We start from the raw sequence: 14,578 nt of genomic DNA, 5'->3' as shown, positions 1-14,578 counted from the left end.
CTTCTAAGAAAGTGAGTTAATTCAGATCTGATTGATATGAGAGCGAAAGAAAATGTAATTTTAGTTCTACACCTGTTACTTGTATTCACCGGTCGGGATCATATCACTCAAATATATTTAATATGATTTAGAATACTTGTAATTATAAGGATGGATTGAGTATGAGATTCTTGAGGGATTGAATTATATTCAGTCATGTGTAATTAAAAATGCTTGGGGTATAGTAGTACACTTTAAGGAGTAACTAATTATGAGGTTGATGTCTCTTATATGGCCTGTATTAGGTTTATATATTACATTGAGCTCCTTTCACTGTGTGTTTCAGGTTGCACAGTCTGTTCATCAAGTATAAAATTCTTGTGCAAATTTGAAATATAATATATTTTATAGTTTTCATGAAGGATGAGTGGGTGAGTGGGAGATATTGGTTATTGGGTTAGACCTAGTCTGCTTATGAAGGATGAGCCTGGTCCAGATGTTTAGAGGAGTTACTAAAAGAAGTAATTGCTTCCTCTACTTATATACATAGAGACAACCCATATAAAGATACAAGTTTTACTTTGAAAGAATATATTTTTTTCTCTTTAACTCTCAAAATTAACTTGACAAGATTTACAAAGATATTTGTACTATAAAATATTACTTTGGTTCTAGTAATCGAAATGGTACTGAAGTAATTGATTTAGGGACAAGAAAGCAAATTCTCAAATCACTAGTAAATTTCCTTTAAATCTACAAATTCCTCCACGGTCTAACTAGTTTTCCTCCATAACTAGACATGCTTGTAATTGCTGACACATGCTCCAACTACTCTGCCTTTTTGGTGTTTTCATGTCATTTCGGTCCATATACTTCATCTCTCTCTTTATGATCCAGTCTCTACATTTTAAAAGCTTAGTAATTTAACTCATGATCCTTTGCTTTTTAATTAGAATTTTGCTTATATTTTCCTATATTTTATGGATTTATCTTGTGATTTGTTTTCTTATTTTTATGTGATGTACATGAAGTTTAGGTGATTACATCGAATTAAATTCAATTTAACCATGATAGAATATAATATAAAATTCTTGATCTTGCCTGTCATATCATAAGGGGTTTGAAATTAAATTCCATAGGCTTTGTGTGCATGATTTATAATTTATGGAGTATATAATATTTATATTTTTATACAATATTAATAATCAAAGGTTAAGGGTATTACTTACAGTCCATCACTCTTTTTAAACCCCTTTATTTCTTCACATGTTTTGATTATTCCAACCAATAAGCAAAAGAAAGACTTAAAAGTGAAAGTTTTATACCAAGACAAATAGAAGAGAAGGTAAGCATTACATTGACTAAGAATGCCTATCCTAGATTTAAGATGAGTACATTTGAGGTTTTAGCCTTTCCATCCGGAATTAAAGTTGGTAGCTTTATTTTACTTTGTAACACTTTCAAGTAATTAAACCACTCATGCAACCCAAGAAAAATAAGGAAGCTAGAATAATAATACCTCATAAGCAGCAAGAACAATATCATAAACCACACTCAAGTCATGGGTTACCAATATTTTCATGAGGGAACAATGCTAGGACCAAAAAGAACCAGGTTTCTTCACTCAGGTTACCAATATATTCAGGAGATGCATGCCTATATTGTATTAAGAAAAAAAGTACTTTTAACTTGATAAGAAAAAAAATCATGAACACCATTTTCCAAAACTTCTTGAAGAATTTAGAATTCAAGTTAACTTTTAGTCATTAGCTATATAACCAACAAGCTTGGTAAATCTCTTCAACTTTGTCGGTGAAGCTTTTCTTGATTGCCCTATTTAAATTTCTAGTAATTTTCACCAATATTCTTTTCTCTTTTTCCTTTAGGGATTATTTGGACCCCCTAATTAAAAACTATGATGCACTCCATCATTTATACAAAAATCCATTTCATTTATACCAAAACCCAATAAAAAAGATGAGAAGTGGGGACTTTATGTTTAAAAAATAAAGTGATACATGATTGGAGGATCAAAATGTTATGCGGAGAATGAAGAAGAATGACTGCACAATCAAGAAATATAAAGCAGAAGAGGGTAAAGATGATAAGAATATATATTAGATGAAAAGTACAAGGTCAAGGTCATAATTTCAAGCTAGCCTACCTATGAGTTTGTGCTTCGGGCTTTAGCACAAAGTTAGATGCATGTTGTTCTAAGCCTTGACGATCACCAAAACTTCAAATAAAAATTTGAACTTTGATTAAATTAGAGAATACAATGTGTAGAATTTAGTACTCATACTCACGCATTAATTTTAATTTTATTTTCTATTTTATTAGCAAAACCTTCTCTTTAAAAATAGTTTTATTTGTTAGTCAACTCTTACCCATTCAATTTCATATCACATATTACAAGCTTGTTATTATGTTTTTTTTTATTTTTTTTTACTAATTGTAAGGGTTTTTCCAAATTAGTTTTTTTGAGATTTATTTTTTTTAATCAACTATTATTCAAATTTAAATTATCAGAATATTCAAAAAAAATTTACTTTCATATGGTTTATTATAATAAATTGTTTTATCCTAGATAATAATATAATCATCAAATTCACTTATTAATTGAAACTAAATATGCTTGAACTAAACATTCAAGCATACTTTATAAGGGCATGGAGCAATTAAGTTTACTCATATAGAATATGATTAGATCAATGACCAATTAGTTAAAGATGTGAATAGGGATGGCAGTGGGTATCTACCGGTTGGGTTTTGTTATATTCATACAATATTCATCGGGTTTTAAGTATCCATATAAATATCTATTATTCAACTATTATTCAATAAAGAATCTCTTAACAACCCAATACCTTTCATTTTTGGCCTTTATACAAATTTCCTAACTTAGCATACCTAAGCTATCATAATGGCTCTCAATTTTCTATGTATATTTTTCCCAAATCTATTTAACTTTCATATTATGTGTTGTCATCACTACATAGTTTTTCCTTCCATATATGTTACCCATAATGACTTAGATCACATTATCTTTGGGTTAACTGATCATCCATTAACCTATTTACACTTTTACTATATAACATTCATCCATATAACAGGAGTCTTGATAACCTAACCTCTACTCACATGGTTAATTAGATCAAACAATATCGGTAATCAATTACCAGTAATGTCATTAATCTCCACATCATGAGAGACTACTAAAAAAATATTGGTCATTAGCAACCCTTTTGTTTAGGACTTTATGCCTATAAAAAAGCTTATAATTCAGCATTATTAATAAGCATAAAAATAAAAAGAATACCTAAGAGAGCTTAGAGAAAAACACTTAATAAAAGTATACCTTCCTCTCAATGTTTTTCTTCTTCTTGAGTTCTTGACCTTGCATTGTTGTGTTAATCTTATTCCACACCTATACTTCTTCCAACAAGTGGTATTAGAGTTTAGATTTGATTATTTGACATGGTCAATACAAACTTCTCACTTCAATGTTCTAAGTTGACAAAAGACAACTATGAAACTTAGTGTATTCGAGTAAAAGCTTGGCTAGGTTCTCAAGATATATAGGAGACAATTGAAAACGGCCTTAAAGAGCCGATAAATGGAGTAACGTTGACTTCATCCCAAAGGAAGGCCGTGCAAAAAGCACAAAGGAAAAATCAACAACCATTAACAATCATCCACCAATGTTAGGATGATGTCACTTTCGAGATAGTGACCAATGTAACCACCTCCAATCAGCATGAGAAGTTTTGCAAGAATCAAACCAATGAGTTGATAATGTGAAAAAAGTACATCTACAAAATCTACATGGTGACTTTAAAAAGTTACATATGCTTGAATTGATGAATATTTCAGAATACTTTGTAGGAGTAATGGCCATATACAATTAAATAAAGAGATATGGAGAGAAGATGAAAGAGACATATATGGTAGAGAAGATCCTATGCTCGCTACAAAAGAAGTTCCATTATATGGTGGTCGCGATAGAGGAATCATGAAATATGGATGTTCTTTTAATACAAGGTCTCATAGGATAATTACAAGCCCATTAGAAAATAGTCAATGAGATTCAAAAGGATGTGGGTGCACAAGCACTTTTTTCAAAGCAAATGATTCTTGATATTCCTATAGGGGTAGATGACATGGACAAAGTAGAGGAAGAGGAGTAAGAGATAAATTTAGAAGAGGAGGTCAAGGCAGCCTCAACAGGTAAATTAGTTGACCACATGAAGCAAATTGGTCGACCAGTTACCTTAATAGTGGCAATCTGATATCCAGATTTGACAAATCAAAAGTTAAGTACTATAATTGTCAAAAGGCAGGTCATTATACTAGGGATTATTGGAGTCCAACCAATAGGGTTGAGGAGAATGCAAATCTTATGATAGAAAAAAAGAAGGAAGCTACCCTTCTACTAGTGAATAATGAGACAATCAAGACAAAAAAAATATATGTTATCTAGAAAATAGAGCCAACAACCATATATGTGGAGATAAAGACAAGTTCATGGAGCTTGATGAAGCAATTAGAGGAATGTCACATTTACAGATCATTCAAAGGTTGTCATTAAAGGAAAAAGGTATGATTTTGATTAAACTAAAAGATGGAAGTCATCAATTTACTAGTGATGTCTATTATATACTAACAGTAAAAAGCAACATATTGAGCTTGGACAATTGTTAAATAAAGGGTATGAAATTAAGATGAAAAATCATACTTTGACATTACGTGACACTAAAGGAGCTATGATTGCAAAGGTAGTCATGATAAAGAATAAATGTTCTTGCTAAACATAGAAATGGATGTGCCTAAATGCATATGTGAATGATGAAACTCAGCTTTGACATATGAGACTTGGGCATATAAACTTTGATAGATTGAAGATGATGACATAAAAGGAAATATTAAAGGGTCTACCATCCAATATACATCTGAATCAGTTGTGTGAAGGATTTTTAGTGGGCAAGCAATTTTGCAAGAGCTTTTTGAATGAGTCTACATCAAGAGCAAGTCAACCCCTATAAGAAATACATGCTGATATTTGTGGTCTCATGAAACTATGTTCGTTGGGTAAAAATATGTATTTTCTACTTTTTATTGATGATTACAGTAGAAAAACTTGGGTATACTTCTTGAAAGAAAAATCTAATGTATTTAGTTACTCTAAGAAGTTTAAGGCATTAGATGAAAAAAAAGTGGTTATTCTATAAAATCACTTAGGATGGATAGGGGGTGAATTTTGTTCTAATGGTTTTTATGAGCTTTATGAAGATCATAATATAAAAAGACTCCTGACAATGTCTAGATCTCCACAACAAAATGGCATGGTGAAGTGAAAGAATAGAAGCATCCTCAATATAGTAAGAAGCATGCTCAAAACCAAGAAGATACCTAAAACGTTTTGGGCCGAAACTGTAGATTATGCTATCTACTTGTCAAATAAATGTCCTACCAAAAGCTTGAATAACATGACTCCACAAGAAACATGGAGTGGAAGAAAGTCAAGTGTTTTTCACATGAAAGTTTTTTAGAGCATTGGCTATGTGCATGTAGATGATCAAAGACCAAGTTAGATGACAAGAGCAAAAGGATGATCTTTGTGGGCTATGATCAAAAGTCCAAAGGATACAAGTTTTACAACCCCAATAAAGGAAAGATGGTGATTAGTAGAGATGTTGATTTTAATGAAGAAAGAGCATGGGATTAGAAGATAAATGATGGTAAGAAATATGACTTCCTACTAGTTCTTGATGAAAAGGAGGAAAGATATGAAGATCATCAAGAACCTATAGTTACACCTTCATCTACACTAATGAGCTCAACTTCTTCTTCTTCTTCTTCTTAATATTCTTTTTGGAGGGGGACTTTTGAATAGATTTATGGAGACACCTACTATGACACACTTCAAAGTTTTGAAGTGAATTATTCGGTATATCAAAGGTACCGTTGATTTTGGCTTACTTTATGGTTATTCTAATAGCTTTAAAATTGTTGGTTATAGTGATAGTGATTGGGTTGAAAATATGGATGATAGAAAGAGCACCATGAGTTTTTTTTCTATATGGGAGATACAACATTCACATGGAGTTCAAAAAAACAATTTATATTCACTTTGTCAACATGTGAAGCTGAATATGTAGCTACTACATCATGTGTTTGTCATTCCATATGGCTAGGGAGATTATTGTAGGAATTGTGAATACCACAAGAGAAGCCTACTAAAATATATGTGGACAATTCATCAGTCATTGCAGTAGTAAAGAATCTAGTATTTCATGATAAAAGTAAACATATTAACACAAGATTTCATTTCTTATGAGATTACATTGCAAATAAATTGAAGTCAAGTATGTAAAGACATAAGACCAAGTCACATATATATTCACAAAGTCACTCAAATATGATGTTTTTATCAAAATAAGAGATGTGTTAGGAGTTATGAAGAAATTAAGGGGGGTGTTGAAAATAAACTAGATTTTGAATTTTGAAAAATTCAAAAACGGTTGACCGGTTTAGTCGGTAGAGTACAATTCCTATTTAGATTAGGATTTCCTTATATTAGTTTAATTCCTTAATTTTCTAAGATTTTATGTCTATAAAAAGACTTCTTATTCAGCATTATTAATAAGCATAAAAATAGAGAGAATAACTAAGAGAGTTTAGAGAGAAACACTAAATAAAAGTATACTTCCTCTCAATCTTCTTCTTATTCTTGAGTTCTTGACCTTATATTGCTGTGTTGATCTTATATCACACCAGCCTTATTTCCAATAGGATTTAAATTATAATATATCTTGAGTGAAGCTAAGCATATAAAAAATCTATGTAGTCTTTAATATGTCTGTCGACCAAATTAAGCTTGTCATGTTAGGATCATTTTATGAAGCTAGAACTTGGCCAAGCTGGAAGCTGAACGCCTCTACTTTGTTACAGTATTTTAAAATGCAAAATTTTATGTAAAATCGATCGAGTATGACTAAATAGATCTACAACAACCTCTAAGAAGAGAAGCACAAGGAAATCAAGGATTAGTCTAGTCTATATCTTCCAGGGAAGGCATTGGAGATCATGGCATGAACCCGTCCAAGTAGTTGCGCATTCAGGTCCTGTTGAATCACAGCACTTGCAAACAACTCCCAGCGTCGGAAAAATCTTGGAATATTCTACAAATCGCATGCTCATGGTAAGTAAGAGAACATCGATCAATTTATAATCACCGTTTGAGAGACATCTTAGTGTAAAATTGCGATATATATGTACGTACTTACTTGGTTGAGGTAGGGATGAAAGTGCCCTTGCTTCTATGGTTCTTTGTTTCTGGGATGCAGATACAGTGACTATTAGCAGCAGCAGAAGCAAAAATGGCTTAGGCATACCCATGTTTGATCCTTTTGTTTTCCGACAGCTAAATATGGACTTACATATACACACACATACCCGCGCATGAATCATGGAGTTGAGAAGTTCAGCTGTATTTTCCGACCTCCAGAAATAATAATCACAGAGGCAAGTGGGGTGGCTTCAATTTGAAAGAAACGTCATCATGTCATATTATATAGACAGAAAGAGCGATCGTGGATTGGTTTAATAATTGTGGAAAAATTGATCCAAGTTGGTAAGTTTTGTCTAGAAGCTGGGCTGGCACTTTCTGTTTGAATTTGTTTACATGGGATTCAAACACTAGGATCGTGCCACACGTTTCCAAATTGCTTAATTTTCCACACAAGGGCCAAGGAATTGGTTGGAAACTTCCACCTTCATGTCACGGTTTAATTGATATTGACATTTAATAGACCTTCAATATTTGACATATCTGGGCCTTTGTCTGGTTTTATTGCTTGTCTGTGATTTTAATTTAAAATTTTAAAGAGGTCTATATCAGATAACACAGTGAAATCAGCCTTTACCGTCTACAATCTCTGCACTAAAAAGCATTTTCTATGTAGACTTTGTCGTGTGGTTCGGAATCTTGATACAGAAAATGTCTCACGAGTATAGAATGGTAGCTAGGCTAGAAGTTGTCCGAGTTGTGTGTGACTTTGACGTGAGGTCTCAAAATTAATCTTATATACACTTAATTCTCATAATCTTATATTACACAGGGTCTATGAGCATATTTGAAACTCTATAGCTTGGTAAACCTCTGATAGTAATGGCGAATCAAGTTTCGATGGACAATAATCAAAGTGAACTAGCATAAGAATTAGCAAAGAGAAAGTATTTATATTGTGTTCATCCTCAAACACTTCATCAAGAAATATCTGACATGAATGTGGAATCCCTCCTTCTATACGCATCAGTTAATATCATACCAGTTTCCAAGCTTATTAACAAGTCTCATTGATTCCTAGATCATTGATGAAACTGTAAATCGTTTTAACTAAAGTAGATAGCTATAACAATGGATCTGCTAATAGAAGAATTCCTAGACCATTGAGTTGCCTTTTTTTTGGCAAGGGACAGAGCATTATCGTAGGACATGTCTAGCTATCGTACAAAAATAGGAATAGATCCAGTTGATTTTGCCTACAAGTTAATGTACTCATATTCATCTTCATGACGCATTAAAAACAATTTTGTTTAATGGAATGGTAAACATTTTAGTGTATATTTTTTTTAGTCAATGGTTAGTTACATGGTTAGTTACATATGTTATTGACTTTGTTTATATAAAATAATATTTATTATTATTTTAGGTTTTTTTTATTTTTAATATTCATTTATGTTTGATTATTGAGTCTAGAATAAAGATAAAGTCATTGAGATAAAAATATTTTGTAAATAAAATTATAAAGTAGTTATAATTATGATATTAATATTGCATCAAAGTATTGTTTCTAAATGTTTCTAATCGATACTATATTAAAACTGGATATTAATTAGACTTGCTGAGACCGATATATATTATGTTCTTTCCCTATATAAATAAAAACAATTAATCTCATAAACTGATGTATGAAGAATATCTAAAACTAATATGTAGGATCTTATCAGATGACATGTACACTAAACTGACCCGTTTGAGGATTGTCTATAGGAACATCACATGTATCTATGAAAAGACTCATGTGATAATTATGTAAGTGATTCATAAACTTAAAATCACTACGATATCTTATATAAAAAGATAACATTTGGATGTCTCGGGATAGAAGAGACTAAGATGGTGGAGACAGATGAGACAAAATATAAAAGAGACAAAGATAGAATTATGTGTAGTAGTGGTGTACAAAACAAAGTAATTATTTTTGTATCATGTATGGTTATGGTGGACAAGATAGAATAAAATATGAAAAACTCTATTTTACCCTTAATCTGTATTACTATCAAACATACATATTTAAAAAAAAATAATTAGATTTTTTTTTTCTTTAGTTTATATTGAGAGTTGAAATTAATAATATTATAATAACCCTAGTTATAAAACCATGACTGACTTGGCTGCTTAACCCGAAAACAGCCAACTTAGGGTCTGGACCAGTCCAAGTTCAAGAAAAAATAGAGGAATGATTGACTCAACTTGACTCGATCAAAAACCCGAGTCGTTCTGAGATTAAAAAAAAACAGGTCAAAAACAGGGTTGCTTTGATTATTTAAAAAAAATTCGGGTCAAACGGGTTGACCCTCCCAAACTGTGACATGAACCTTAGCTCAAGTCGACTCTTGAATCGAGTTTTAAAACTATGATAATAATCATTTTTATCTATAAGTTGACTCAGGTCAACTTAGGCTAACCCTCTCGACCCGTAAACCAAGCCTTGCCCTTGTTGACCCCTGAGTCGGGTTTTAAAACTATGATAATTATAACATTTATCCTTACATTGACCCGAGTCAACTAGGGTTGACCTTCCCCGTAACACCTTGTACTTTAAGTATGATTTTCATCTTTCTAAATTATTCTACATGTGAAAATTAGGGATATTGTTTTTATACAACCATAAGAACTGCTTTAACTCCACATCTAAAAATTTCATTAAAAAATACACGATTACACAATCTCTATTTACACTTTTATAGAGTACATTACTTTTCAATTTATTTACATGAGATTTATTTACAAACATTCATTAGATAATACTAGAACATATTCAATATATAAAGAATAATTAACTCGATAATGTTTCATAAGGAGTCGGGATATCCTAAAAATACTTGTAAAATATACAAAATCATAAAACTCATAATGAATATTTGTGTCATCAGGATTATCAATAATTATCAATGATACAAGTAAAAGCAATTTCACTAACTTTGTTTAATACATTTCCATCAATCATTGATGAACTTTTATTTCATCATAATACTTAGGGGTGATCATTTTCGGTTCGGTTCGGTTTTTATCAAAAAAAAGTAACCAAACCGAAAAAAAAATAAAACCGAAACTGGTTCAAACTGACCGGTTTCGGTTCGGCTCGGTTTGGTTTTTTAGGACAAAAACCGGTTCAAACCGACCGGTTTCGGTTCGGTTCGGTTTGGTTTTTTAGGACAAAAACCGGTTCAAACCGGTTTGGCTCGGTTTTTCGGTTTGGCTCGGTTTTGGCTCGGTTTTTTCTGGTTTGGCTCGGTTTTTTCCGGTTTGGATCGGGTTTGGCTCGGTTTTTTCCGGTTTGGCTCAGTTTTCTTTCAGGTTTTTTTCCGGTTCGGTGCGGTTTTTTCGGTTTTAGGCTTATAAAACTGAAACCGAACAGAACCAACCGGTTTTTTTAAAATTTTAATCGATTTCATCGATTTTTTTTCACGGTTCGGTTTTTTCGGTTATTGTTTTTCCAGTTTTTTTGGTTTTTTTGGTTTTTCGGTTTTTTGCTCACCCCTAATAATACTCATTTAACAATCACAGTCACATCATAATAACTCTTGTTCACAACACGTTTGACTCATACTTCGATTCACTTTCTCAAATACACTTAACTCATACTATTGTATATATACCTCTCAACCATCTCTAGTCACAGTCACATCATAATAACTCTTATTCACAACACGTTTGACTCATACTTTGATTCACTTTCTCAAATACACTTAACTCATACTATTGTATATATACCTCTCAACCATCTCTAGTTCACACTATTATTTCAATCCCTAATACATTTACTTTATGACATTTTTTGTTTTACAAACATATTTATGTTCTTTTGGGTTTTCAAGTATTCAATTTGTTACAACCAATACTCATGTTATTTTAACTCATTATATATCATTCTAGCTTCCTCTTATGATTCATTTCAAATATACATTCATTTCTCTTAACACATAATTTGTCGTTTGAACTTTTTGTGCGATTATTTGCCTAGTTCAATCTCGCGCAGTCCGTATTCCTCATCATCATGGTTCATCATTTCATTTCCTTTTCACATAGACCATGCTATTATCTTTCACATTATTTTTTACTTATTTTTCAAAAAGATTTAAGGCTTGCACTTTACCTCGACTTATTACTTTCAAATGTAAACTTTCTTGATTTAATGAAATTTTGAGTCTTTGACAATGTCTCCTCTAAAAATTAAATGATCCCAAATATCGACATCAATAATCCACAAACATTCCAAACAAATCCATAGTCCTACCATCTTGGACCTCTACCATTATATTACTAATCTTGAATAGAATTGAGCAATAGTATAACAAACCATATGCTCCGCTATTTTATTTCATTAATTCATAATTAACACTTTAAAATAAATACATCATTTTATTTTATTAGCCAGCTATGTGATTCCTTCTAATAACCCACTAATAACCTACCAATACAATTGCATTGTTACCACCAACTTCATTCTAAGCAACTTAGTCAATCAAGTATCTTGACAGTCAATGACATTGACACCACTATCTCAACTTCGGACAGCTAGTCAATTAAATACATTGGTCATCAACCTTGTTGATGCCACGAGCCTCAAACCTGTCAGCTAGTCAAATTCAATATGTTGGTCATTAACCTCGTTGATGCCACCAGCCTAAAATAGGTCAACTAGTCAAATCAAATATGTTGGTCATTAACCTCGTTGATGCCACTATCCACAAACAGGTCGGCCAGTCAAGTTCAATATCTTTGTCATCAACCTTGTTGATGCCACTTCCAAATAAGCCAGCTAGTTAAATTCAATTTGTTGAACATTAACCTTGTTGATTTAACTAGCTCCAAACTTGTCATCTAGTCAAATTAAACATGCTGGTCATCAACCTTGTTAATGTCACCAGCCCCAAACAGGTCGGCTAGTCAAATTAAATATGTCGGCCATCAACCTCGTTGATGCCACTAACCCTAAACAGGTTGACTAGTCAAATTAAATATTTATTCGGTTAATTTTAATTTACATAGAGATGCCCATTATTACGATTGATCACAAATCATCTAAACACACACACACTAATTTCCAGCCTCATATGCATATTCGCATCACAATATATATATATTTTTTCTACTCATAGGCATATTCACATCACAATATTTTTTTTTTCTACTCCTAGAAAATATTCATACAATAATAATATTTCTCTTGCCCGTAGGAAATATTCACATAACAATATTTCTCATGCCCATAGGCAATATTCACATAACAATATCTTTCCTACTTGTAGACAGCATTCACACGATAACAATAGTTCACTTGCTCGTAAGCAATATTCGTATAACAATATTCATCATGTCATAAGCAATACTAACATAACAATATTTGTCATACTCATAGGCAATAGTTTCATGATACACAATAATACAAAATATATATAATTTATATTGTATTCTAGCATTATAAAAATTTAAACATTTAAAAAAGCAAGGGGGAAACCTTTTCCTTGAAATCCTATTATACACATTCTTAAGAAGTCAAGTCTAACTCCAAACGCTTCTCCTACAATTCAATAAAACATTCGGAATCAATATTCAAACATTTCTAGTCCATTAATCACATTTACTAATTCACATTATCAAATACTTTCATAAACAGTTCATGAATATACTATTTTTGTTTATCATTTCAATTCATTTATATTAGCATCTTCTTACAATGACATTTAATGTCTGAATGACTCTATTTTTCATTGATAATTTTCAAAGTCTAAATGACTCGGTTTTTCATCGATGATTTTAGATGTTCAAATGACTTAATTTTTCGTTGATGAATTCTACATAACAATTCAAGCCAAGTTCGATATAGTCCATACTACCCTTTTCAAGTTAATCTTTCCTTTTACCATATTCATAATTTTTTCCATGTAAGCTTTTGCCTATTTTAAATTTTTTGTCGATTAAATATCTCACTTTACGCATTATTTAACATACTTATCAACCTACAATACTTAGAGCAAGATATACCCAATAAGTGTTCAATTTTGTTTAAACCCTTTTTAAATTTCATATCATCCACTGACTTGGAATAATGAACCAGCAAATCGAATTGTAATAGTAACTGAGTTGGAACAATGACTCAACGAGTTGGAACAATGACTCAACAAGTTGAAATAGTGAATTAGTGAGTCTAGGAATAGTATATTCAAATAGCTATAACTCAGTGTACACTCAAAGCCAGCACAATCCCAACGATGAAGTTGTGCACCATCATATCATACACAACTTATCCGAAATTCAATTCCATCCAACGATTAAATGACCAAATATAGGCAAAGCTCCAAACTAACTTGGAAAATGACAAGTTACTATTTAAGAAGAACAAGTTTTTGCTAGGATGTTTGTTTACAATCTCCACCAACTAGAAGGAAGAATACACTTAGGGGAACCTCCTCATGCAAATTTCAAGCGAATCCAATGATAGAAAGAGCCAAAACAAGCTGGTGACCGTGATTAAGTCGGTGTGGGTTTTATAAAAAATACTCGCCTATCATATCTCTCAAATGAATGTTGATACTCCCAATCCCTCAAGTACAATTATAGAGGGTAATGATGTGCACAACATATCTAAAACTTAGTTTAATCCGATGGTGAACAGTGGAGATATGGCTTCCAGAGCGCCAACCCTGTTTTCTTTTCTCTCTAGCCTTCGTTACTCAATATTCTGGTAGTACATAAAGAGTGAGGGGGTGTTTGTATTTATTTACAAAAATTCTAGTACTTAGTTCATGTGTCATTTTCTGTATTTTTATCTGACCATCAGTACCCTCTTAAGATCTTATTGAACTCTGATTGACTTAAAATTTTAATTCAAGATAGAACAATAGATATGCAGACTCCTCATTAAGATTTCATCTTAATCAACCAATCAGATTGAAAGATATTTTTAATATTATAAAATTAAATAGTAAAACGTTTTACACAAAAAATTTTGCTAATTAGATATGTGTTCTTGTGTGTGTGTGTGTAAATTTATACATCTATATTCAAGTTTCATACCATGGCAAACCAAGCTAACATACCTAATCCCTTATTTTTTTCTACCTTGGTCGAATGGCCATTAAAATTGCTTATGGTTACCTTTTCCAAAAAACTTTTTATTTATGTTTCATCATCAACTTAACACAATTAGTTTCAAAAACACATTTACATTATAATTACAAATATATTTTATATCAATATCCTTCCCCCTTTTATGGCTATTTTGGCCAACTATGTCTAAAAACGATC

General features: G+C 31.7%; 1 long non-coding RNA gene across 1 annotated transcript; it reads right to left on the bottom strand.

The window, feature by feature from the left end:
• Positions 1-6,810: 6,810 nt before the first annotated feature.
• On the bottom strand, positions 6,811-7,568 carry LOC18106242 (uncharacterized). The gene is made up of 2 exons (XR_002978400.2): positions 7,266-7,568; positions 6,811-7,160 (listed from the first exon to the last, which is right to left on the bottom strand). It is a non-coding gene; the product is annotated as an uncharacterized LOC18106242 (long non-coding RNA).
• Between the last annotated feature and the right edge of the window lie 7,010 nt (positions 7,569-14,578).

Source organism: Populus trichocarpa, chromosome 16 (genome assembly GCF_000002775.5).
Source record: "Populus trichocarpa isolate Nisqually-1 chromosome 16, P.trichocarpa_v4.1, whole genome shotgun sequence".
NCBI classification, from domain to species: Eukaryota; Viridiplantae; Streptophyta; class Magnoliopsida; order Malpighiales; family Salicaceae; genus Populus; species Populus trichocarpa.
The sequence above is the reverse complement of the archived record's forward strand: the minus strand, read 5'-3'. Positions and strand labels throughout refer to the sequence as shown.